The following is a 26,613-nucleotide window of genomic DNA, read 5'->3' as shown; positions in this document are numbered from 1 at the left end:
CAGTACTCTTGCCTGGGAAATCCCGTGGACTCAGGAGCCTAGTGGGCTATAGTGTGTGGTGTTGCAAAAGAATTGGAGACAACTTAGAAACTTAACAGCAATAGCAAAGTTGTTCTTACCTTGCTTTGGGCTTAAAGGTGTATATTTCTGACTACCTCTGAGTGGAAAACCATCACGGTTTCCTATTACTTGTACAGATCTATAGATGTATCAATCCAGAGCTGTTAGCCAGGAAATTTTAGTTTTGACAAGTGACAGATTTTGACATTATGATATCCTGGATGACAGTGGGCCTTCAGTGGCAGCTTCTGTAGTCCTAATCTAATAGGAACTCTACCTATAGTGATATTTATGTTTAATGGATCTGATTTTCATTTTGGGATCTCTCATGTTCTTTGCGTATGCATTTAGCCTAAGGTTGGTACCCTGTAATATTCACTGATACCCCTGAATCCATGGATAAGTATAGAATAATGGAAAGAACAGAGAATTGGGGTCACACAGACCTAGATATGAATTATTAGACTGAAATTATTCAGTAGTTCTCAGTCTCAGTTTCCATAAGTGTAAGACCATGTTCATTTACAACTCGTATGCTATGTCTTTGTGAGGATTACATAAGGCAGTATTTTCAGGTGTTTAGCACAATGTCAGGCCCTTATTAGATGCACCTCGTATTATTTGGTTAGAAAGATAGTAAGGGCACCCAAGGAAAACTCTTTACTAGGAATTTCTTTTCATATATATATAAAGAAATATATACATAATATATATTTATACATAAATTGAAAGTGTTGTCTGTATGACTGTTGGAAGCACGTGGCTGTGCCCAGTTTGTCCAGAATTTGTGCTACAGGTTTGTAGGCTTCATGTCCTAACCCAGTACTGTGTCTCTTAGTATCTGTGATGAACTGGAGCCCTTTATGTTCATTGGAAAATGGTAATTTGTTTATATTCCCCAAGAAAACCCATGTTATTTATATCTTTATTGAGGTATAATTGAAACATCACAAACGGCACATATTTAAAGTGTATGTTATGATAAATTTTGACATACGTGCACACCCATGAAACCATCGTTCTGGTGGAGGTAATGAGCATGCTCACCACCCACAATAGTTTTCTCATGCCTTTTTATAGTGCACCCTGCTGCTCCTTCCAGCGCTCAGTAGCAGAAGCACATTTCTATGTACTAAGTCTCTGAGTATCTTTGAGATCTTTTTTGAGGGGAGATAAGTTTGCTGTCATGTTATTTAATGTGACTGTTTATTACGTAGTTCAAAACAAAAGATGGGAACCTTGAATGCAAAGTTGTTTTTTCTTCCGCTCTGTATCTTAAACTAAAGGCCCTTTAAAAGAAACATTTTCACTCTAGAACTGGTTCACAAAGCAACTAAAGGGGTTGCAGTTTTCTGTGTAATCATTTCAAAACAACAGTTTTTTCAGCCACCAAAAGGATGCAGTCTTGACATACAAATAGAAAACAGATTGAGTTTTTGGCTGCTATTGCTGTACTGGTTTAAATGTTGGTTCAGTCAACTTCAGGCTTAGATTACAAGATTTGTAAATTAAAGGAAAACCAAAAGGAAAAGAACATCTGCCTCGATTCTGACTTTGTGGAATTCCGTCCAGGCATGCTTCCTCCTAGTGGAACGGGCATGTGCACAGTGAACAAGCCTTGAAAAGAGATCACTGTTGTGTTTATCCCAGAGACAGAATTGTTGCCGAAAACTAGGTAATTCATTATGAAGAACCATGTTCGTTTTCAGATCAAGTATTATTTCACAATTCTGGTGGAAATAGTTTGGTAATGTAGTTGTATGGTATTTAGCAGAATAAAAATCTTGCTAAATCTCATAGTTCTATTACTTGAATCAAAGTACTGGGAATTGAGAAAGGTAACTTGCTTTAACTAAAACTTAAATATGTTATTGTCAAAGAGTAAGCTAATTAATTGATTATGAATTCATTACTGCATGCCTCTGTAAGGTGTAAGGAATCCTTGTTTGCTACTGCATAAATCATACCTGTGTGTATGATTTTAAAATATTTGCTATTAGATTACCTATGCTGCTATCTCAAAAAGTGCTTTAATGTTTTTCCCCCTTTTGTTCTAAGAAGGAATTTTATTATTCTTTCAAGAAATGTTTATGGGTACTTACACTGTGGGTCCCTAGTATATTTCAGCTGCTTTTCTAGTTCATTAGTACTCCAGGGCAGTGGCTTTGAGGTGAGGCGTTGAGAGGGGTGGTTTTGACCCCCAGGAGACACTTGCCAATGCCTGGGGCACTTTTGGATGTCATATCTAGGGACTGGGATGTGGTAGTGTTATGGTAGAGTCAAGGTTGCTGCTAAACATCCTAAAAGTACAGATCAACTCCTGATGACAAAGAATTTCCAGCCTGTAATGTCAATAGGGCTAACGTTGAGCCACTTGGATCTAAGGAGACAAAAGATCTATGTACTGACTGAGCTGACTTTCTAGCAGGGAGAGAGAAACAAATAAGTAAAATATATATTATGGTGGCAAGTGATGTGTAAAAAATACTAGAGAATGTGGTTAGAGAATGTTAGGGCAGTGTTCTGTGTTGATGGACGTTTGGATAATTTCCAGTTTTGGGCTGTAGTGAACATTGCTGATACGAGCATTTGTATATATGTGTGTACAATTTTTGGTGTCTGTTTCTCTTTGGTATATGTACCTAGTAGTGGAGTTGCATGGTCATAAGTTATGCTTTGCTTAATATTACCAAGCAGGTTTCTAAAGTGGTTATACCAGTTACCTTCATAAGCCTTCCAATTGCAGTACTTTGTGTGAGAGCTTGGCATTGATAGTCTTCATTTTAGCCATCTTGGTGAATATGCATTGGCATTTCAGGTGGTTTTTGTTTTAATTTTACTGACAGCTATGGAATTTGAATACTTTTATATATATTTAAATCTATTTCAGCATCCTCTGAAGTGCAAGACCAACTTTTAAGCCTATTTGTCTTTTGTGTTAAATGACCTTTTCTTACTCATTTGTTGGAGTAGATTTAATACATGCCCTGTCCGTGCTTTTAGGATTAGTACATTGTATATTCTGTTTACCTCAAGGTCATGAATCTGACTCCAGAATGCACATGGTTTACGATACAGAGGCCCAGGAATAGCCCAGATAGTTTTAAAGAACAATGTTGATAGGGTTATACTACTTAATATTTATGAAGCAAGGTGCATTGACATAAGGGGAGACCATTAGATTAGTGGACTGTCTAGGGAGTCCAGAAACAGATTCACATATTTTTATAATAAAAAATGGCTCTGTAGTACAGAGGTGATTTGTGTATGGTTTTGGGTCATTTGGGTATTCATATGGAAAATGAAGAAACTTGTTTCCTATCACATACGCAAAAATCAACCTAAGATGTATTGTAGGCTTAAAGGTCAGAGAAAAAAGGAACAGAATATTTTGAAGATGAAGAAAATATCCTCATGATTTTAAGGTGGGCAGATATTCTCTAATTAGAATATAATCGGTAAAGCGTCTGCCTGCTGTGTGGGAGACCCGGGTTCAATCCCTGGGTTGGGAAGATCTGCTGGAGAAGGAAATGGCAACCCACTCCAGTAATCTTGCCTGGAAAATTCCATGGACTGAGGAGCCTGGTGGGCTACAGTCCATGGGGTCGCAAAGAGTCGGACACGACTGAGCAACTTCACTTTCACTTTCACTCACCATAAAGGAAAGCATTTATATTCTTTTGGTTTCAATATTATATAGAAAATTGCTTCATTATTGGTATATGACTTATACATGATATCCTGTTATGTAAATACAATGAAAAGCCAGGATTTTATTATTTTATGAACCTTTACTTAATGTCAGTATATGGAGACGGGATATATGTATAATTATGGCTGATTTGGCTTGTTTAATGATGGAAACCAACACAACATTGTAAAGCAATTTCCCTCCAATTAAAATATAAATTTTAAAAAGAAAAAATGAGGATTTAAATCCAAAGGTTTGCTTTTTCTCCTTTGGTATTTGTTTAAAAATTCTGTTTCTTAATTTATTTTCCTAGTTTAATTCCAATTATAGAATATATTTAAATAGATCTTTAATGTTCGAGAAATGTAAATCCAACTATAATGGTACAAAGCATGATATGTTCTATAAGTCTAGTTGGAAAACTTCCCTTAAAGATGGCAGAAATTCTTGAAGCCATCCATATCATGATGAGGGGCAGGGAAGGATGGACAAATAGGAAGTCCCGAATAGCGTGGGAAAGTAAGATTGGTAGAGCAGATTGGTTAAATTTTTTTTTTAATGTGGTAAAATCCTGGATTTATATTCTGTGTGAGATATTACAGAGGGCCACAATTTTGTTCTTTATTTCAGTTTGTAAAGCTGAATATACCTGTGGATATGGAGGAGTGATATACAAAAACTCCTTTGGACTTCTCTGCCGAGAAACTTAAAATTACAGATGACTTGAAGTAGTATTTTATGTTTAGAAGCAGATTACTGTTATTTAAAAAATAAATCTGGCCTACAGGTAGTTGTCACAAACGGTATATTATCCTAGAAGCAAGATTTTTAAAAAAAAGTATTTTGAATGTGTTATATCTTAATGTTAAGTGATTTTGTCTTTGTTAGTAACTTTTAGTATAACAAGTCTTTTTTCTTGGCATTCAAGTGATTTTACTAACATCTTATTTTTCAAACACAGTATCCAAAGGTTAAAACAGTTATTATTATACAATAACTGGCATGTTAATTAGAGCCTCCTGGTGTGGGGGTGGATCAACGTGCTTGTGGATGGATAGGAATGAACAAGAGACAGAATTTTGAGTGTCCCTTTTGGAGTGTCCTCTTTAAAATTTTTTAAAAATATATTTTAAAATTTATTTTTTAATTGAAGGATAATTGCTTTACAGAATTTTGTTCTTTTCTGTCAAACCACAACATGAATGAGCCATAGGTATACATACATCCCCTCCCTTTTGAACCTCCCTCCTTAAAGTTTTAAGTGTTTAAATGTGTGGTATATTTAGGTTTTATCACTTATTTAAGTGTAACAGTTTTTATTTATCTCTGTGGAAATAATGAAATGTAATAAATATGTGTTAAAGTAACATATATGCACTTACTAGTCTTCATTTCCCTGAAAAATTTCAACGAACATACTGAACGCATCTGTTGTCAGTTTCGTCCATGCACCTTTTCAAACAAGGAAATAAAAGTAAAGTTTATGATGGCCAGAGAGCTTGATGAAAACAGCTGCACTGCATACTTCTGTGAGTCACTGTCCAGTGAAGCCGCAGTACAGGAAAAATGATAATGGACCCTTCCACTGTTGAAAACTGCCGCGATGGGGGGACGTTTTAAATTATTAAACACTGTAAACGCCATAACGTTAATTAGAAGAGGAACAAACTCCGCAAAGATAAATGTGTTTTCAATACGATTCTTAGGGAGGGTACAGTAGAAACCAGTGAATAGAGAGGAAATTTATTTCTGGCAGGACTCTAGACATGGAACTGTGGCTGAACTTTTTACCCTAATTACCTCCTGCTAATGCCTGCAGCGGTCTGGAATCAAAGTGGTGCTTCGGGCCCTGGAAATTCTCTGATGTGGCAAACGTTTGTTGTGTGAGGAGGGTTTCTTAAGAAAAAGCAGAATATTGTGACAGGATTTTAAAAAAATTTCTCAGTTACCACCCACCTCACTTGTTGCCTACAAAAATAGAGTAATTGTTTGCATCTGTGTGTGCTTTTTTTCCCCTAAGAAATAACTGTTATAAATCAATGTGACATAGATCCAGTGAACTGAGGCTTGCCTGAGGTATGGTCTTTTTTTTTTTTTTAAGTCTCTCCTTTATTTAAAAATCTAGGTTCAATATGTAAAGAAGTTATTTTTGATAAGTGAGAAGAAACATTCTGCCCATTTCTTAGCAGAAGTTAGATCTTAAAGTATGCTTTTCAAAATAAAGCCTTTTGGAGGCTTATAAACTTTTGGAGCATCAGACTGATGGCTATTAAACTGCTTAATCCTGGAAGCTGAAATGGGAATTTCCAGTTTCCATTTTTAGCTCGGACCAGAACCTTAGAGATACTTCCCTTTAATTTCTCTGAAGCTTTACTTGGTTCCATTCATCTGTCACCACCTGCTTTTCATCCTCTTCTTTTAAAATCTGTGTTGCTGTACTATATATAGGATAAATACTTTGACCCTGTATTTTATGTATTCTGAAAGAATCTAAATTTCAATTAGTCTGTTTTTTTGTCATATGAATGTCTGTGCTAACTTTTGTCTCCTAGTCTTGTTAAATATCTTTTATATAATTTTTGAAAAATCTAATTGCACTGTTGTTTTGTAATGCAAATACATTCATGGTTTCACTTGGGAAGAAATTTATCTTGGCAGTCTTTTATTTAGGTATTGTGTAGATAGCGTTAATTTGTGAAGGTAGTATATTATTAGTTTTCTTGATCCTGGACAATAAGGACATTTTTATTCCTCATAATGAAATCTAAATCTAAGATTTCTTACAAGATTGGATCAAAAATTCACATCTTGCTGTGGTTAAGCTGTGGTTACAAATTGCTCCAATAAAGCCTTAGTATTTTGTATTTTGTATAAGTGCATCTGTGGCCATTCACATAGTAGTTTTCTTTGTGAACTGTGACTAAGAATTGTTCCTCTGAATTACCAGAGTTTCACAATTATATTACAAATAATTTATTTTCACTTTCTTCCCTATAGATGTTTATAAAAACTTTTTAATTAGTGGAAGGCAGTTATACGTTTCACTTCTAAGATATTGTTTGAAATTTATGATTAGCCCCTTTGGGTGTAATCTGTGTATGTCACAGCTTTGGTTTGTTTCGCAATCCCTCTCGACCACTCCTGCTTCCACCTACCTTGATAAGAGCAGGCACATTAGACTAACTACTAAAAAAAAACCAATCTTTCTTAAGAAATAATGGAAAATGACTCTTAATTTTTAACCATATCTATATCTTAGGCATTTGGTGGTGTTGCAATTTAGTTTATATAGTCTTCCTGGTGGCTCAGATGGTAAAGCCACAATGTCTACAATGGGGGAGACCTGGGTTCAATCTGTGGGTCGGGAAGATCCCCTGGAGAAGGAAACGGCAACCCACTCCAGTACTATTGCCTGGAAAATCCCATGGACAGAGGAGCCTGGTAGGCTATAGTCCATGGGGTTGCAAAGAGTCGGATACGACTGAGCGACTTCACTTTCACTTTCACTATAAAATAACTTTGCATGTTATTATAAGTATGTAAAGCGTCATCTGCTTATTTTCTAAACCTGATACCATAGGAACAGAAAGGACAATCTCTTGGCTTTATCAGGTATTACAGATTGTGACTATTCTTCATAGGTTTCAAACAAACATACTCTATAGTGTACAAATAATGACTTTCTTGTGTTTTTAGTAAGTCAAATTAGAAGAATTGAACTGTATAGTTGTGCTCTGAAAGTGTATGTGTGTGTGTGTGTATATATTAAGATACTTGAAATGAGAACACTATATATATATAGTGTTCTCATTTCAAGTATCTTAAGTTTCTCAGTTAAACTATAGTTATATTTATCTGTTGATATGCAAAATGATTTTGTATACACTTTATCATGACAGATAAGCATTTAACAAATTAGCTTGCTTTCTGAGAAATTAATTCAAGCAAGAGTTTGCTTTGTTTTGTTGGAGTGTTACTGCTTGTACCTTAAAGAACACACAGATTTTTCCAAGTGTATTTTTGTAGTATTCAAAGTATCTTTATAATATCATGACTCAAAATTAACTTCTTTCTTTAGGGAACTGTCTTATAATCCATTTCTTAATCATTAAGTAAAATTTTAATTTTTAAATTACCCTTTTTCCTGTTTTTTGGTATCCCTCTGCCAGTGGTTTACCTTATGTTGTCCATGAAAAGGAAAAAAAAAATAGATCATAGTAGAATTTAGACTCCCCAAGTTAATATATCTTCAAAATTTGTAAAATAGTAAGTAATTTTTTAACATTTCTGCTGTTATCAAGAAAAACTGATTTTCTTCTACATTGGGATTTACAAAGTAAGATTTTATTTTTTAAAAATTTTATTGACATGTAGCAGGTTTACAATGTTGTGTTTATTTCTGCTGTGCTACAAGTTTATTCACATGAATATTTCTTTTTCATCATGATTTATCACAGAATGTTGAATATAGTTCCCTGTGCTCTATAGGACCTTCTTTCTTCATCCTGTGTATAATAGCTTGCATCTGCTAATCTCAAACTCCCAGTCCTTCCCTGTTCCATACCCAAAGTAAGATTTTAGTATCCTGAATGATTAAAAGAATACAGCATAACACTTACACTGTGAAGTTTCTCAGTCGTGTCCGACTCTTTGAGACCCCATGGACTGTAGCCTACCAGGATCCTCAGTCCATGGAATTTCCCAGGCAAGAATACTGGAGTGGGTTGCCATTTCATTCTCCAGGGGATCTTCCCGACCCAGGGATTGAACCCGGGTTTCCCGCATTGTAGGCAGACGCTTTACTGTCTGAGCTACCAGGGAAGCCCCACTTATACTTTAATTATGACTAATTATAATATTTACTATGTGGATACCAGAGGCAGATATATTTGTTTTCTGTTTGATTTTTTGGAAACTTGATGCTGGTGAGCCATGTTTACAGGTTTCAGTCTTTGTTTTCTTTGTATCCTGTTTCTGTAAATCATTTTCCTAATCAATTAGTAAATTAATATCATAAATTTAAAACATTAACTCTTCAACATTTGAAGTCTTTGCTGTTGATAGAAATGTTTTCCTATGATCATTCATTGTTGAAAAGGCTTAATGAAAAACCTTCCTCTATAAATAGATCACATAAGGGTTAAAGGAAATAATATATTACATTATCTTTATAACAATGGCTGGTACTTATCAAATGCACAATAATAAAAATCACAGAGCAGCCACAGCATGGCACTTTCTTTTAGAAAAGTGAGAGTCAAAAGGTAGAGTGTCAAACATTTTCATATCTTCATAAATGGAATTTTACCAAGTATCTCTCTTGAGTTTGTTCAGTAATGCATTGTACTATATATATATATTTATATAAATATATTTATAATATATTTGGACAAACCTATGTTCTGTGATTTTGGATAAACATGTATATACTAGTATAGTATCCTAGAATCATAGAGCATTGTTAATTGATAGCAAGTAGTTAATATTCTTTTCTTAATTCTTAATAGATTCTTTTAACAAGTAGTGTTATGTTCAGTATGCACTGATAAAGTGTATTTTCTGTCTTTTAGAAGTTTTCTAGTTCTTTTGCGTGAAAGGGCATGTAAGTTCATGAAATGTATAGATGACATTTACTAGATTTGTTTAGTACCTTTGTTTGTATTCCTTCATTAAGAATGTTTTAATATCTCCAAATGATTTTAAAAAATCATGGAAAATATTTTGGCAGAATTAATGGACAGTTCTTTTCCTTATTTGTTAGAGAAATTCATTATATGTTTTAAGTGTTATTGTCATTGTCCTTGGACTAGTTGGAATTTATTAATATGGTTCATTGTTATTTATAAATATCTCACGTGTATTATTATGAATTGTCATATATTATTTTTGGAGTTTGAAATGCAGTGTTTTCTATGTGTTAAGGTTTTAGTTTTTGGAACCTTAGCATAGTTATGTACTACTTCGTGTTAGATCATGTTATCAGTTTAGTTCAGTCGCTCAGTCATGTCCGATTCTTTGCGACCCCATGAACCGCAGCCTGCCAGGCCTCCCTGTCCATCACCAACTCCTGGAGTGCACGCAAACCCATGTCCATTGAGTCGGCGATGCCATCCAACCATCTCATCCTCTGTCGTCCCCTTCTCCTCCTGCCCTCAATCTTTGGCAGCATCAAGGTCTTTTCCAATGAGTCAGCTCTTCTCATCAGGTGGCCAAAGTATTGGAGTTTCAGCTTCAACATCAGTCCTTCCAATGAACATAAGTTGAGAGGCTTTAAAATGTTCTAATTTGTATTGATTTTTTTGGGGGGCGGGGTGGTATATCCTCAGATTTTGAGTTTTGAAGAGATGTTTGCCAGGTTGACAAACTTGTCCCTTGTGTTATTGGGAAAAGAGATCTGATGATCTCTTGGAGACTTGGAAGATTTTGCTCTATTCTTGAATGATTACACTTTAGCTTTCTACCTTCTGAAAAATTTTCTTTTCTTAGCAGATGTCAGAATAGTTGAACTATTTAGATTTGGATGGTATATTAAATAAATAGATGTAATAGAAATTGACAAATTAGCTGTTCCAAATATTCATAACTTTGTTTAATGCTCTTTTATTTCCAGCAGAGTACCATACCTCCTATGTGACTAGAACTTTAATCCAGTTTATTGGCAGTTGCCTTAGATTTTTACCCCTCTGTCTCTAAATTTGCTGCTCCTGCTGCTGCTGCTAAGTCGTTTCAGTCGTGTCTGACTCTGTGGGACCCCATAGACCGCAGCCCACCAGGCTCCCCCGTCCCTGGGATTCTCCAGGCAAGAACACTGGAGTGGGTTGCCAGTTCCTTCTCCAATGCATGAAAGTGAAAAGTGAAAGTGAAGTCGCTCAGTCGTGTCCGACTCTTCACGACCCCACGGACTGTAGCCTACCAGCTCCTCTGCCCATGGGGTTTTCCAGGCAAGAGTACTGGAGTGGGTTGCCATTGCCTTCTCTGGTCTCTAAACGTACCCATACTTAAATACTATAAAATGGGCCGCCTTGGTGGCTCAGATGGTAAAGAATCTGCCTGCAGTGTGGGAGACCCTGGTTCGATCCCTGGTCAGGAAGATCCCCTGGAGAAGAGAATGTAAACCCACTCCAGTATTCTTGTCTGCAGAATTCCATGGACAGAGGAGCCTGGCCGGCTATAGTCCATAGTGTCACAAAGAGTCAGATACTACTGAATGACTAACACACTATATACTATAAAAATACCTACTCATGTGTAATGAGTATTTTATTATTTAATATTTATTTCTTTAGTGGCAATGACTGACATATATTTATTTGTTCTTCCTTGAATAGGTTCAGTCTTTTACAAAAATGACTTTTCAATTATGTTTTAAAATACATGAAGCAATATTACAGCTGAAAGAAAAATAGAGAAACAATTAAAGTTAGAGATGAGCAATCCTCTTTTAGTAAATACTGGAACTAGGAGATAGGAAATCAGTCAGAATATAGAAGACATCAACTTTTAGTACAACATCAGTTTGACTCACCTGATATGTGTAGAATACTGTATCCACATACTGTACATACAACATTGACCAAGACTGATCATACGCTGGGTGTTACAGCAAGTCTCAAAGTATTTTTTATAACCACAGTGCAATTAAGTTAGACTTCAGTAATAAACATGTGTCTATAAAATCTTTACAATGTTTAGAAATTTAAAAACGGTCAAACAGAGATCAGGAGAAAATAGAGCAGATTTTGATCTGAAGGAATGAAAAAACACAGCATATGGGATGTAACTAAAGAAGGGATGAGGATATTTATAGCACTAAATGCTCATGTTTGGAATGAAGAAACATTTAAACCTTTCACCTTAAGCATCTAAAAAATAGGAGCAAGTTTACCTAAAATAAGTAAAAGGAAGGAAACGATAAATGGAAATTAATGAAAAGAAATGGACAAACAACAGGAAATCAGTTAAGTCAAAAACTAGTTTTTTGAAAATATCAATATAATTGATAACCTTTTAGCATGACAATCAAGAAAAATAGAACATACAAATTATAAATATCAAGAGTGAATGAAAGGGCATTACTACAGATCTTATGGTATGATAAAGATAATAAGCAGTGTTAGAAACAACTTTGGGCTTCCCTGGTGGCTCAGATAATAAAGAATCTGCCAGCAGTGCAGGAGACCTGGGTTCAATTCCTGGGTTGGGAACATTCCCCAGGAGAAGGGAATGGCTACCCATTCCAGTATTCTTGCCTGGAGAATCCCATGGACAGAAGAGCCTGGCAGGCTAGAGTCCATGGGTTTGCAAAGAGTCGAACACTAGTGATCTTGGAAAACTTAACATGAAATGTACAAATGGAAAGTCCCTTAGAGAAGAGTTATTGGCAAGTGAAGACCAATCAATAGAATAATGTTGCCGTGGAGTAGTTCATAATTGCAAATAGATATTTCACAATCATTTCTATAAAGAGCGAGCACAAAGCAGAAATATAAGAACTTAGGGAAAACAAGGTGAGATAATATGAGAGACATGACCTACAGGAAGAAACAGAAGGAAGAAGCCTCACAAATTCATCACAGAACTGACAAAAGGAATTAGAAAGTAGAGAAGGAAGACTAGATAGAAAGCTGAATAAAATGAGAGCTTGGACAAAATGGGAATAAAGTTAGAATATTTGTATAGTTCCCAAATAAAGAAAAGTGAAGTAATGCAGTGGAGGAAATGTCAGGCATCAAAATGGTTAATCCCAAAATATATCATTGTAGAGTTCTATATTTCAGGAACTCAGGCTCACCTTATATTTGTTCTCAACTGAGGTGTGTACTTAAAAGACCCTGAGAAAGAGAGTGTAGAACAGCTCAGTCACACTAGAACTGGAGAACTATGTTACAGGGGTCAGTAAAGATATTTTTTTTTTTTTTCTGTATAGAAAGCGCTCAGAGAACCATATAATTTCTGTGGCAACTACTCAACTTAGCCATAGCAAATAAATAAATGGATGTGGCTGTATTCTGGTGGACTGGCAGTAAGGGTTGGATTTGGGATATAAATTTGCTGATCTCTACCACACTATATAAAGTTTTTGAAAATTTTTCCTAAACAAAATTTTAAGTATTGTATTTAGGAATAGTGTTTAGTGGACAAAAATTGTTTAGGCATAAATGAAAAACAGTATCATAAATGTGTAAAATATATAGTGTTTACATTGTTTGTATATGGATATATGATCTAATCTGCAGACTTTTTTGTTCCCTGTAACATCTCTTCTGTAGTTTGAATTTTCACTGCACTTTTTTCCATGGTGGTATATTAAACATCTTTCCTTGTGTTAAAACTTTATTTTCTGTCCTTAAAAACAAACCAGTTAATTGTTTTTGAAATCTCCCTGAAGGTAGAATATTTCTAACTGATCTTTGTACTTAATTGCAAACAATAGAAACTTACTTAAAAAATATATATAGTGTGTTACGTCTTTGCTTCTTATTTAGTGTGTGACCCTATTGAAGAGCATCTGATTCCAAGCCAAATTTTACATTGCCTCCTGTTTTTGTGTGGAGGCTTACTCCTTCTTGCCTGGGTACCACTCCATGTAAAAGCATCATTAATACCACTCTCTCAACTTGTAGTAGTGTTGGAAGGTTTAATTATCTAGTGTTTATTCTGAACTTGGCAGAAGAATAAATGTTATTATTAACTAGGCTAATCAAAAATTTAGCCTTTAATATGGTTAAGTTTCCATTTACTTGGCTTTTTCTTTTTAATTACTTAATAAATAAATGCCACCAACTGGCTTTTGTTCTTTAGGAGCAGAATAAGAATACAAATAATGTAATACTATCAAAATTTTTCCTCTTATATTTAAAGGATTAGATTCAGTAACACATGTTGAAGGTTGTGCAGCTTTTTCCCATTTAAAAATAAGTGTTTCCATGCTTCTTGCAATTTGTGGTAGATTTAAAATGTCTTTGCTATTTTGTGTTTCACTTATACATGCACATTCTTGGAAAATGTCACTTTTTCAAATACTTTGTTCCGCTTTTCCTAATTTTGGTTCAATCTGTTAAATATAATGAATAAAAATAATAAGTTTTTGTAAAGGAAAATGGTATTAATATTTAGAATTTTCAAATCATAAAAGCCATATCTCACATTGCTTTAACGTGGTGCTCATTGTATCGCATTATAAAAAAACTCTTTCTAAAACATTGTCCAGAGTAAGAGATGGCTATGATTCTAATAATATATATGAATATTAAGAAAAAATATTGTTAAGAAACTTTAAAGTAGACTCCAAGACTCAAAATTTAACTATTTTTGATAGAAGATTAGAAGTTTAGAGGCTTAGTATATATTATTTGTGATTCTTATTTCTGTCAGGCATAAAAAATAGTTTGCACCTAGGTAATATATTATTTTCATTCATTTTAAATTTCAGTGATATAAATGTTAGATCACCATCATCATTCTTCTGTGCATTAAATATATATAAAGTTTATATATGTTTATTGTATACTTACTAATTATTTTAGTAGAAAGGAGCTCAATTACTCAACATTGTTCTAAGTCTTCACAGAAAGCCCAAGATACCTAGGTTATTCCTTATTTTCTAGATGCTATTGACTGAGTATTTGACATTAGAAAAGGGATTATTGATTCTTCTATGAAAAGATGTACTTTGATAGGAATACTTAACTACACATACCTAAAACTCTTACTTAATTCCTGTTCTTTGACCGATACATGCTACTTGCTCCGTTTAATGGTTCATTTAAGTAGGCCTCACTGTATTGCTGACTTTTGCTTTAAATAGCAATTGTTGGATTTGAAACAGACTGTCAGAATATTTCACCATGTTTACAACATGTATAGCATTATCTGTATATAAAATGAACTGAAAAGGATACCAACAATTGTAGTGTGTTACAGAAGAACATGAGAAATGGAAGCCCACTCAGATTTGTTTCAGTATAGTTTATAATAGTAAAAATTTATTTGCATGTGTGTTAATTTAACATAATTGTCCATATATGACTTAAAGGAAAGAAATTAGATTGAAAGCTTAAACAGTAAATCATAACTCTAGATTGCTGAAATTTAATATTCAAATAAGTAAGTGAAAAGGCAACTGAATGTTACTTCGAAGTAGTAGTACATCTTTTTACTGTCGCCACAGATTTGCCTTTTCTAGAGCATCATATGGTTGGAATTTCACTCTTGTTAGGGCACCATAATTTTACATTGTATGTGGATACTACAGTTTGTTAATGCACTCATCATTTAAAATGACATATGGGTTTTTTCCACTTTGTGGTTATTATGAACAGTGCTGATATGAATGTTCATATACATGTTTTTGTGTCGACACATGCTTTCATTTCTCGGTATATACCTAGGAGTGGAATTGTTGGGTCATATGTTAATTCTATCTTCAGCTTTTTGAGGAACCACCAAACTGTGTTTGACAGCAACTGTACCGTTTTTTATTTTCACCAGTAGTGGACCAGGATTCTTTTGCCTATTCTGTTCTTCAGGTATACTTTGAAACCTTTGGTGCCTTTTTTATTTTAGTTTTTGGGCTTCTCTGGTGGCTTAATGGTAAAGAGTTCACCTGCCAATGCAGGAGATGCAGGCTTGATCCCTGGGTTGGGAAGATCCTGTGGAGAAGGAAATGGCAACCCACTCCAGTATTCTTACCTGGAAAATCCCATGGACACAGGACCTTGGCGGTCTATAGTTGCAAAAGAGTCAGATGCAACTTAGCGACTAAACAACAATAGAGCGTTCTGTTCCATTATTTCTTTGTGATTCCTTTGTCCTAATGTACCAATATCTTATTGATATTCTTAATTTGTGAATTCACCTTTCTCCTTTATTCTTGGTCTGTGATTTCTTTCAGCTCTTTGAGCTTATTTATGACAATTGATTTAAGTTCTTTGTGTAGGTTCTTCAGTGTTGGTTTCTCACAGTTTGTTTTTGTTCTTTGGATGGGCTGTATCTTCCTGTTTCTTTGTGTGCACTGCAGTTTTTTATGGAACAGTGGACATTTTGCATATGGTAATGTGGCAACTTTGAACATCATATTGTCCCTTTCCCAGGGTTTGCTCTTTTGCTTCTTGAGGTCTATAGCCGCCCATCATTTATTGACTTTTTCAAGCACCTTTTGTAAAGACTTTATTTGTGACAGCCCTTTGAATGTGTCATGATACCACCTACTGCTGTGCCTTAGCCTTTACCTCTGGCTTGTGAAGTCAAAAGTTTGGCCAGGGATGTAAGAGTAATATCTTCACAGTTCTTTGTTGAGCAAGCATTGACTCTGGTCATATGTGCTATATTCTAGATTCCCCAGCATATCATTCAGTATACACAGACACAGATAGACACACACACACACACACACACAGACATAGACACACACAGACACACACAGATACACACACACAGACACACACAGACACAGACACACACACAGACACACACAGATACACACACAGACACAGACACACACAGATACACACACACAGACACGCACACAGACACACACACACAGATGATTTTCATTTCAAGGAATTGGCTTATGTGATTGGGCTTGTAGAAGAACCAAAGAAGGCTAGCGTGCTGAAAACTATCAGGTAGAGATGGACATTGCAGTCTTGAGGATTATGAATTTTTATAGGTCGAATCTCTGTTTAGTTCTTTTAATCTGCTGTCTTTCATTTCATCTTTTATTTGTTTCTTCATTCTGGAAAATTTTCTGAGGTTTTTCCTATACAGATTCAATTTTCTGAATAAAATTTGGACTTCATTAAAATTACATACTCCTATTCTTCTAAAACACAGACTGGGAGAAAGCACTTGAAAAACACATATCTGATAAAGGACTGTAATCCAAAATACACAAAGCTCTTAAAACTCAAAAATAAGAAAATGAACAGCCTGATTAAAAATTGGGCAAAAGACCCCATCTGAAGGACAATATACAAATGTCAAATAAAGATATGAAAAGGTGCTCCATATCTGTCATCAGGAAAACAACAAGGATATACTACTATACACCTGGCCAAAATTCAGTAAACTGACAATATCAAATGCTAATAAAGGGGAACAATAGGAATAGTCCTTAATTTCTGGTAGGGAAAAACCACTTTGGAAGACAGTTTAGCAGTTTTGTATAACCAAGCATACTTTTACTGTTCAGTCCAACAATTGTCTTACATGGTATTTACCCAAAGGAGTTACATCGGTACAAAAGACTACACATAGGTGTTTCTCTATGCTTTCCTGATAATTGCTGGAATTTGGAAGCAACCACGATGACCTTCCCATCAGGAAGCTTCCATAAGCCTCTTATGTTTCTCCATCAGAGGGCAGACAGAATGAAAACCACAGTCATTGGTTAGAAAACTAACCAATCTGACCACATGGACCACAGCCTTGTCTAACTCAGTGAAACTATGAGCCATGCCATGTCGAGCCACCCAAGACGGATAGGTCATGGTAGAGAGTTCTGTCAAAACGTGGTCCATTGGGGAAGGGAATGGCAAACCACTTCAGTATTCTTGCCTTGAGAATCCCATGAACAGCATGAAAAGGCAAAAAAATAGGACACTGAAAGATGAACTCCCCCGGTAGGTAGGTGCCCAATATGCTACTAGAGAGAGTGGAGAAATAACTCCAGAAAGAATGAAGAGACAGAGCCAAAGCAAAAGCAACACAGAGTTGTGGATGTGACTGGTGATGGAAGTAAAGTCTGATGCTGTAAAGAGCAGTATTGCATAGGAACCTGGAATGTTAGGTCCATAAATCAAGGCAAATTCAGTTCAGTTCAGTTCAGTTGCTCAGTCATGTCTGACTCTTTGCGACCCCATGGACTGCAGCATGCCAGGCCTCCCTGTCTATCACCCACTCCCAGAACTTACTCAAACTCATGTCCATTGAGTTGGTGATGCCATCCAACCATCTCATCCTCTGTCATCCCCTTCTCCTCCCACCTTCAATCTTTCTCAGCATCAGGGTCTTTTCAGATGAGTCAGTTCTTTGCAGGTAGCCAAAGTATTGGAATTTCAGCTTCAGCATCAGTCCTTCCAATGAATATTCAGGACTGATTTCCTTTAGGATGGACTGGTTGGATCTCCTTGCAGTCCAAGGGACTCTAAAGAGTCTTCTCCAACAAAACAGTTCAGAAGCATCAATTTTTCAGTGCTGAGCTTTCCTTATAGTCCAACTCTCACATCCATACATCACTACTGGAAAAACCATAGCCTTGACTAGACAGACCTTTGTTGGTAAAGTAATGTCTCCGTTTTTTAATATGCTGTCTAGATTGGTCATAGCTTTTCTTCCAAGGAGTAAGCGTCTTTTAATTTCATGGCTATAGTCACCATCTGCAGTGATTTTGGAGCCCCCCAAAATAAATTCTGTCACTGTTTCCACTGTGGTCAAACAGGAGATGATAAGAGTGAGCATTGACATGTTAGGAATCAGCGAACTGAAATGGACTGGAATGGGTGAATTTAACTCAGATGACCATTATATCTACTACTGTGGGCAAGAGTCCCTTAGAAGAAATGGAGTAGCCATCATAGTCAACAGAAGAGGCTGAAATGCAGTACTTGGGTGCAATCTCAAAAATGACAGAATGGTCTCTGTTTCCAAGGCAAACCATTCAGTATCACAGTAATCCAAGTCAATGCCCCAACTAATAATGCTGAAGAAGCTGAAGTTGAATGGTTCTATGAAGACCTACAAGACTTTCTACAACTACCACCCCAAAACATGTCCTTTTCATGTAGGGGACTAGAATGCACTAGTAGGAAGTCAAGAGATACCTGGAGTAATAGGCAAATTTGTTTGGAGTACAAAATGAAGTAGGTCAAAGGCTAATAAGAGTTTTGCCAAGAGAATGCACTGGTCATAGCAAATATCCTTTTCCAGCAACACAAGAGAAGACACTGCACATGGACATCACCAGATGGTCAAAACTGAAATCAGATTGATTATATTCTTTGCAGCCACAGATGCAGAAGCTCTATACAGTCAGCAAAAACAAGACCGGGAGCTGACTGTGGCTCAGATCATGAGCTCCTTATTGCCAAATTCAGACTTAAATTGAAGAAAGTAGGGAAAACCACTAGACCATTCAGGTATGACCGAAATCAAATCCCTTACGATTATACAGTGGAAGTGAGAAATAGATTCAAGGGATTAGATCTGATAGACAGAGTACCTAAATAACTATGGACAGAGGTGACATTGTACAGGAGGCAGTGATCAAGACCATCCGCAAGAAAAAGAAATGCAAAAAGGCAAAATGGTTTTCTGAGGAGGCCTTACAAATAGCTGAGAAGAGAAAGGACGTGACAGGCAAAGGAGAAAAGGAAAGAATAGCAAGGAGAGATAAGAAAGCCTTTCTCAATGATCATTGCAAAGAAATAGAGGAAAACAATAGAGCGGGAAAGACTAGAGATCTCTTCAAGAAAATTAGATATATCAAGGGATCATTTCATGCAAAGATGGGCACAGTAAAGGACAGAAATTGTATGGACCTAACAGAAGCAGAAATGGCTACCCACTCCAGTGTTCTTGCCTGGAGAATCCCATAGATGAGTGAGCCTGGTGGGCTGCCGTCTGTGGGGTCGCACAGAGTCGGACATGACTGAAGCAACTTAGCAACAGAAGCAGAAGATATTAAGAAGAGGTAGCAAGAATACTTAGAAGAACTATACAAAAGAGATCTTCATGACCCAGATAACCACTATGGTATGATTACTCACCTAGAGCCAGACATCCTGGAATGTGAAGTCAAGTGGGCCTTAGGAAGTATCACTACGAACAAAGCTAGTGAAGGTGATGGAATTTCAGTTGAGCTATTTCAAATCCCTAAAAATGATGCCATGAAAGTGCTACACTCAATATGCCAGCAAATTTGGAAAACTAGAAAAGGTCAGTTTTCATTCCAGTCCCCAAGAAAGGGAATAACAAAGAATGTTCAAACTATTGCACAATTGCACTCATCTCATTCGTTAGCAAAGTAATGCTCAAAATTCCCCAAGTGAGGCTTCAGTAGTACATAAACCATTAACTTCCAGATGTTCAAGCTGGTTTTAGAAAAGGCAGAAGAACCAGAGATCAAATTGCCAACGTCTGTTGGCTCATCAGAAAAGCAAGAGAGTTCCAGAAAAACATCTACTTCTGCTTTATTGACTATGCCAAAGCTTTTGACTGTGTGGATCACAACAAACTGTGGAAAATTCTTCAAAAGATGGGAACACCAGACCACCTGACCTGCCTCCTTAGAAATCTTTATGCAGGTCAGGAAGCAACAGTTAGAACTGGACATGGAGCAACAGACTGGTTCTATGTACAGAAAGGAGTACATGAAGGCTGTATATTGTCACCCTGCTTATTCAACTTATATGCAGAGCACATCATGAGAAATGCCAGGCTGGATGAAGCACAAGCTGTAATTAAGATTGCCAGGAGAAATATCAGTAACCTCAGATACGCAGCTGATACCACCCTTATGGCAGAAAGCCTCTTGATGAAAGTGAAAGAGGAGAGTGAAAAAGTTGGCTTAAAACTCAACAGTCAGAAAACTAAGATCATGGCATCTGGTCCCATCACTTTATGGCAAACAGATGGGGAAACAATGGGAACAGTGACAGGCTTTGTCTTTTTGGGCTCCAAAATCACTGCAGATGGTGACTATAGCCGTGAAATTAAAAGACGCTTACTCCTTGGAAGAAAAGTTATGACCAACCTAGACAGCATATTACAAAACAGAGACATTACTTCACCAACAAAGGTCTGTCTAGTCAAGGCTATGATTTTTCCAGTAGTGATGTATGGATGTGAGATTTGGACTATAAGGAAAGCTAAGCGCCGAAGAATTGATGTGTTTGAACTGTGTTGTTGGAGAATACTGTTGAGAGTCCCTTGGACTGCAAGAAGATCCAACCAGTCCATCCTAAAGGAAATCAGTCCTGAATATTCATTAGAAGGACTGATGCTGAAGCTGAAACTCCAGATACTTTGGTCACCTGATGCGAAGAACTGACTCATTTGAAAATACCCTGATGCTGGGAAAGATTGAAGGCGGATGAAAAGGGGACGACAGAGGATGAGATGGTTGGATGGCATCACCGACTCGACGGACGTGAGTTTGAGTGAACTCCGGGAGTTGGTGATGAACAGGGAAGCCTGGCGTGCTGCAGTCCATGGGGTTGCAAAGAGTCAGACATGACTGAGTGACTGAACTGAACTGAAGATGTCCTTCTCTGGGTCAAAGGATGAATAAAATATGGTACATCCAGATCATGGAATATTATTCAGTCCTAAAACCAGCCCATCCTAAAGGAAATCAGTCCTGAATATTCATTGGAAGAACTGACGCTGAAGCTGAAGCTCCAATACTTTGGCCACCTGACGCGAAGAAATGACTGACTGGAAATGACCCTAATGCTGGGCAAGATTGAGGGCAGGAGGAGATGGGGGTGACAGAGGATGAGATGGTTGGATGGCCTCAGGGACTGAATGGGCATGAGTTTGAGCAAGCTCCAGAAAATACTGGAGAAGAAAGGAGCTTGGTGTGCTGCAGTCCATGAGGCCCCAAAGAGTCAGACCTGACATGGTGATTGAGAAACAACAACACAAAAGATGTTGAGCCATGAAAAGAACGGGGCGGGGGTGCTTTAAAAGCATATTAGTAAGTGAAAGAAGCCAGTTTAAAAAGGTTACATACTGTATGGTTCCAGGTAAACAACATTCTGGAAAAGACAGAAACAGTAAGACAGTAAGAAGGTGAGTTTTAGGAGAGATGCTGCTGCTGCTAAGTCGCTTCAGTCGTGTCCGACTCTGTGCGACCCCATAGACGGCAGCCCACCAGGCTCCCCCGTCCCTGGGATTCTCCAGGCAAGAACACTGGAGTGGGTTGCTATTTCCTTCTCCAATGCATTAAAGTGAAAAGTGAAAGTGAAGTCGCTCAGTTGTGTCCGACTCTTAGCGACCCCATGGACTATGGACGGAGGAGCCTGGTAGGCTGCAGTCCATGGGGTCTCTAAGAGTCGGACACAAGATGCATAGGAAGACAAAAAACGGTTTTTAGGGCAGTAAGACTGTTAGGTATGTCGCTATACTGTTGGATATATGTCATTGTAAATTTGTCCCAAACCCATACAATGTACAACCCCAAGAGTGAACCATCCTGTAAACTGTAGAGATTGGGTGACTATGATGTGTCATTATAGGTTGAAGCAAATATCCCACTCTGGTAGGGGAAATTGGTAATAGAGTAGATGGCATGAATGGGAGCAGAGACTACATGGGAAAATCTATGCTTTCTGTTCAGTTTTGTCGTGACCCCAAAACTGCTCTAAAACATTAAGCATGTTTAAAAAATTTTTAAATCTGATGAGAAAGATTACATAGAAATTAAGAAATAATAAAATAAGCCACGTATTTAAATGAAAATCCTTAGTCTTCTCCTCTTGGTGTTTATCTTCTGTATATTTTCAGGATTTGCTTTTAAGAAATCCAGTTTAGCTATTTTATATCATATAATTGCTTAATTTATCCCTTTCATTTTCAGTCATGGAAGCTTTAAAAATTTATTCTTTCAATAATTGAAGGAAATTCTGTTCACTGAAATGAATTAAATGTGTAAATTCCATATCTTTGGCTCTGGGAGGACTAGGCCTTTGCTAATAAAAGCTTTATAACTTCCTTTTTGTGTATAGGTCATGTGTATAGCAGGTAAAAGATTGCTCCAGTGCAAAAAATTTTAATGTATGTCCTGGTTACTCACTATAAAACAAGTAACTTAGGTAAAGGAAAGGTCATTTAAGCAGAATTTGCATTCATTTCTATTTTATATTTCATTAAAAGTACTAAATAACTTTATGTTACCCCTGTTGATTATTTATGTGTTGGAAAGGCAGTGGTGCCTGGGCACAGTTTAGAGTCCTTTAACCAATCGTTTAATAAGACAAATTACATCATTTCTGCTTTTCTTTCCCATTCTGGTTTTGCTTGCAATAGATTCAGTCATGTTCTAAATTAGATTCTCTACACTTCCGTGTGAACTTTTTCTCCTTAAGGTATTAATTAAGTTTATCTTAAAGTGAAGTCACAACTTTAGGTTTAAATGTCAGATGCAAACCAATAAAAATGTTAACCCATTTGAGCTCCAGAAATCTAATGAAGACTTCTGTATACAGCTTTTGACACTGCTTGGTGTACGTTAGTAATAAAGTGAAAGCTTATTTTCTTACCAGTATATTTTAGCACAACACACGTCCTTTCTGTTATGGGGCTTGCATACTGCTGATGTTATGGAAAGCTTTCTCATCAGCCTACCCATGAGGAAAATTAAGATTGTCTTGCTGTGTCCCAGGGAAATAGTCAAGGCTTTTAAAAAGAGAGAAAATAGAGAACAAAAGGATATGTCAGGCGTGTACGCAACTGTCTTATTGGCAGATAGCGTGACTCCTTTATGAATGTGTGACTTTCTGAAAACTGATTTTAAATGAATTATCTTTTTCTGTTAGGCTTTGAAGAAGAGGTTTTTTCCGTATATAAATAGAATTTTTTAGCTCTACCATGTCTTGTTCACTCAACTCTAAACTGAACCTTCATAGCATTTGTTTTGTCTACTATTGAAGGCTTTCTGCAGGAAGACTCTCAGTTGTGACATTGTATGGATGCCAGCAAAATGATCAGAATTCAAGTTTCTAGTGGCTCTAATGAGCTGCTAATTGAAGGTGACAAGCTGTTTTTTCCTTCCCAGTTGGTCTGGCAAAATGTTAGATTTCATTCATTATTAACTCATTGCTTCTCAGCAGAGAACTGGATTAATTAGTTGGGAACATTAAGAAAAGAATTTTTGCCTTGTGTCCATTTTGGAGTTTGGAATTTAGGTTTTACAAGATGCTCCCCCATCTTCAGTTTTGCCAATTGTGTGCAGTTGTGTACATCTCTAGCACAATCGAGACCCAGCACTGTTTCTGTCATCCTGTAAGTGGGCACCCATCATGCCGCTTTGCGTTCTGTAGCTCCCCTCCTTCTTTGGCTGCTGGCACCACTGATCGGCTTCCTGTTATTACAGTTTTACCTTTCTAGCTTTTCATTGAAAGGGACCCGTAGAGTATGTAGACTTTTATGTTTGACCTTTTTTCCCCCAAGAACTTCATGATGGTTTTGAAACTCATTGTGCTGTTAGGTGGATAGTTTGCCCTGTTATTAATATTCTGTTGGTTGAATATATCACAATACATTGAGCCATTCACCTGTTGATCAACATTTAACTGTGCGTTAAAAAAAAAAAAAAAGAATAACAAAGTACCACAGCATGACTTAGATATGTTTATGTGAAGCTGCTAAACTACCTTTCAAAGTGACTACCTTTTTGCATTCCCAGTAACAATGTATGAAAGTCTTGCAATCTTAAATTAGCTGTCTTGTAAAATCTTAGGCGTTCTAGTAGTGATATCCCTTAGTGGTTTTCATTTGTATTTTCCTGATAATTAGTGATATTTAACATTTTTTCAAGCCGTGAGTTACTATATATGTATCTTCCATAGTAAAGTATCTTTTAAAACATTATGGCCAGGGACTTCCTTGGCAATCAAATGGTTGAGACTTCACCGTCCTGTGCAGGGGTGTGGGTTCAGTCCCTGGTCTGGGAGCAGGGATTCCACATGCCCTACAGCCACAAGACCAGGGCATAAAAACCAGAAGCTGGTTCGATCCCTGGGTGGGGAAGAGCCCCTGAGGGGGAAAATGGCAACTCACTCCAGTATTCTTGCCTAAAAAATTCCATGGACAAGGGGAGCCTGGCAAACTATAGTCCATGGGGTTGCAAACAGTTGGTGCACACGACTGAGCACCTACACTCATTGTTATCTGTAGTCACCGTGATTTACATGACATTCTCAAGACTTACTGATCTTATAACTGGATGTTTGTACCTTTCTACTCTCTTCACCTGTTTCATACCTCCCCACCTGACCTGGGCTCTGGCATCTACTAATCTGTTCTTTTTTATTAAATTTTTTTAAATTGGATTAAGAAAAAACTTCATTTGTTTTCTTTGGTCATGTTTTGTGGCATGTGGGATGTAGGTATCAAACCCATACCCCCTGCATTTGAAGCTCAGAGCCTTAACCATGGGACCTCCAGGGAAGCCCCTGTTCTTTTTTCTATGAGTTGAGTTTTTATTTAAATTCACTATATAAATTATATCATACAGTATTTTTCTTGTGTTTAACATAGCATAATGCCCTCAACCTATGTTGTTGTCAAGTGGCAGGATTTCCTCTTTTCTTATACATTTAAAGTACCCCAAACTATGTTTTATGAATTTTCATAAAGATTTAAAAATTAAATCTTGTTGTTATTGTTGAACAGGAGTGGTAAGAGTAGGTCAGTTCAGTTGAGTCACTCAGTTGTGTCCGACTCTTTGTGACCCCTTGAATCGCAGCACGCCAGGCCTCCCTGTCTATCCCCAACTCCTGGAGCTTACTGCAACTCATGTCTGTCAAGTCAGTGATGCTATCCAACCATTTCATCCTCTCTCGTCCCCTTCTCCTGCCTTCAGTCTTTCTCAGCATCAAGGTGTTTTCACATGAGTCAGTTCTTCGCATCAGGTGGCCAAAGTATTGGAGTTCAACTTCAGCATCAGTCCTTCCAGTGAATATTCAGGACTGATTTCCTTTACGATGGACTGGTTGGATCTCCTTGCAGTCCGAGGGACTCTCAAGAGTCTTCTCCAGCATCACAGTTCAAAAGCACCAGTTCTTTGGTGCTCAGCTTTCTTTATAGTGCAACTCTCATATCCATACATGACTACTGGAAAAACCATAGCTTCGACTAGATGGACCTTTATTGGCAAAGTAATGTCTCTGCTTTTTAATATATTGTTTAGGTTGGTCATAGCTTTTCTTCCAAGGAGCAAGCTTCTTTTAATTTCATGGCTATAGTCACCATCTGCAGTGATTTTGGAGGCCCCTAAAATGAAAGTCTGTCACTGTTTCCATTGTTTCCCCATCTGTTTGCCATGAAGTGATGGGACTGGATGCCGTGATCTTAGTTTTCTAAATGTTGAGTGTTAAGCCAACTTTTTCATTCTCCTCTTTCACTTTCATCAAGAGGCTTTTAGTTCCTCTTCGCTTTCTGCCATAAGGGTAGTGTCATCTGCGTATCTGAGGTTATTGAAGTTAAGAGTAGCTGATTTTGCCTTGTTCCTCATCTTTCAGGAAAGTGTTGATCTCCTATCTGTGGGTTTTTTGTAGATGCCCCTCATCAGGTTGAAGAAGTTCTCTTCTATTCAACAGTCTTTTATTTTAGGAAGAATCTCATCTAGTTTTGTATTGCTGGATTTGACATTAATATTTTGTTGAGAATTCTTGATGTATATTCATGAGACATTGTGAATGTATATATAGTTTCTTGTGAAGTATTTGTTTATTTTGGGAATCAGGTGTGTTACAGCCTCATAAAGTAAGTTGGTGACTTCTCTTCTACCTTTAAAAGAATTTGTATAGGATATCTAAACTTGTTTCAAGGATTGGTAAAATTTTCAAATGAAGCCATTTTTAAGAAATTCTTTGTAAGAAATTTTAAGTTATGAGTTCAATTCCTTTGTAGATACTGGAATATTCAAATTAGCTGTTTCAAGGAATTAGGTTTAGTTTCATTCATTTTCTTATTTTGCTTTCCTGAGTTTTATTTCATTGATTTGTATTAATTCCTCCATTTCACTTTGATTTGATTTTACTGGCTCTTTTCCTACTTTGTTAAGGTGGAAACATTGATCTCATCATCTGTTTTAGTGTCTGGAGCACACTGTGTTTATAGTTTAAATCTTATTTTGA

At 36.8% G+C, this 26,613-nt stretch overlaps 1 protein-coding gene across 8 annotated transcripts in view; it reads left to right on the top strand.

The window, feature by feature from the left end:
* BCAS3 (BCAS3 microtubule associated cell migration factor) overlaps window positions 1–26,613 on the top strand; it is a 586,221-nt gene that overhangs the window by 114,469 nt on the left and 445,139 nt on the right. The window lies entirely within an intron of this gene.

This window comes from Budorcas taxicolor, chromosome 19 (assembly GCF_023091745.1).
Source record: "Budorcas taxicolor isolate Tak-1 chromosome 19, Takin1.1, whole genome shotgun sequence".
Lineage (NCBI taxonomy): Eukaryota > Metazoa > Chordata > Mammalia > Artiodactyla > Bovidae > Budorcas > Budorcas taxicolor.
The sequence above is the reverse complement of the archived record's forward strand: the minus strand, read 5'-3'. Positions and strand labels throughout refer to the sequence as shown.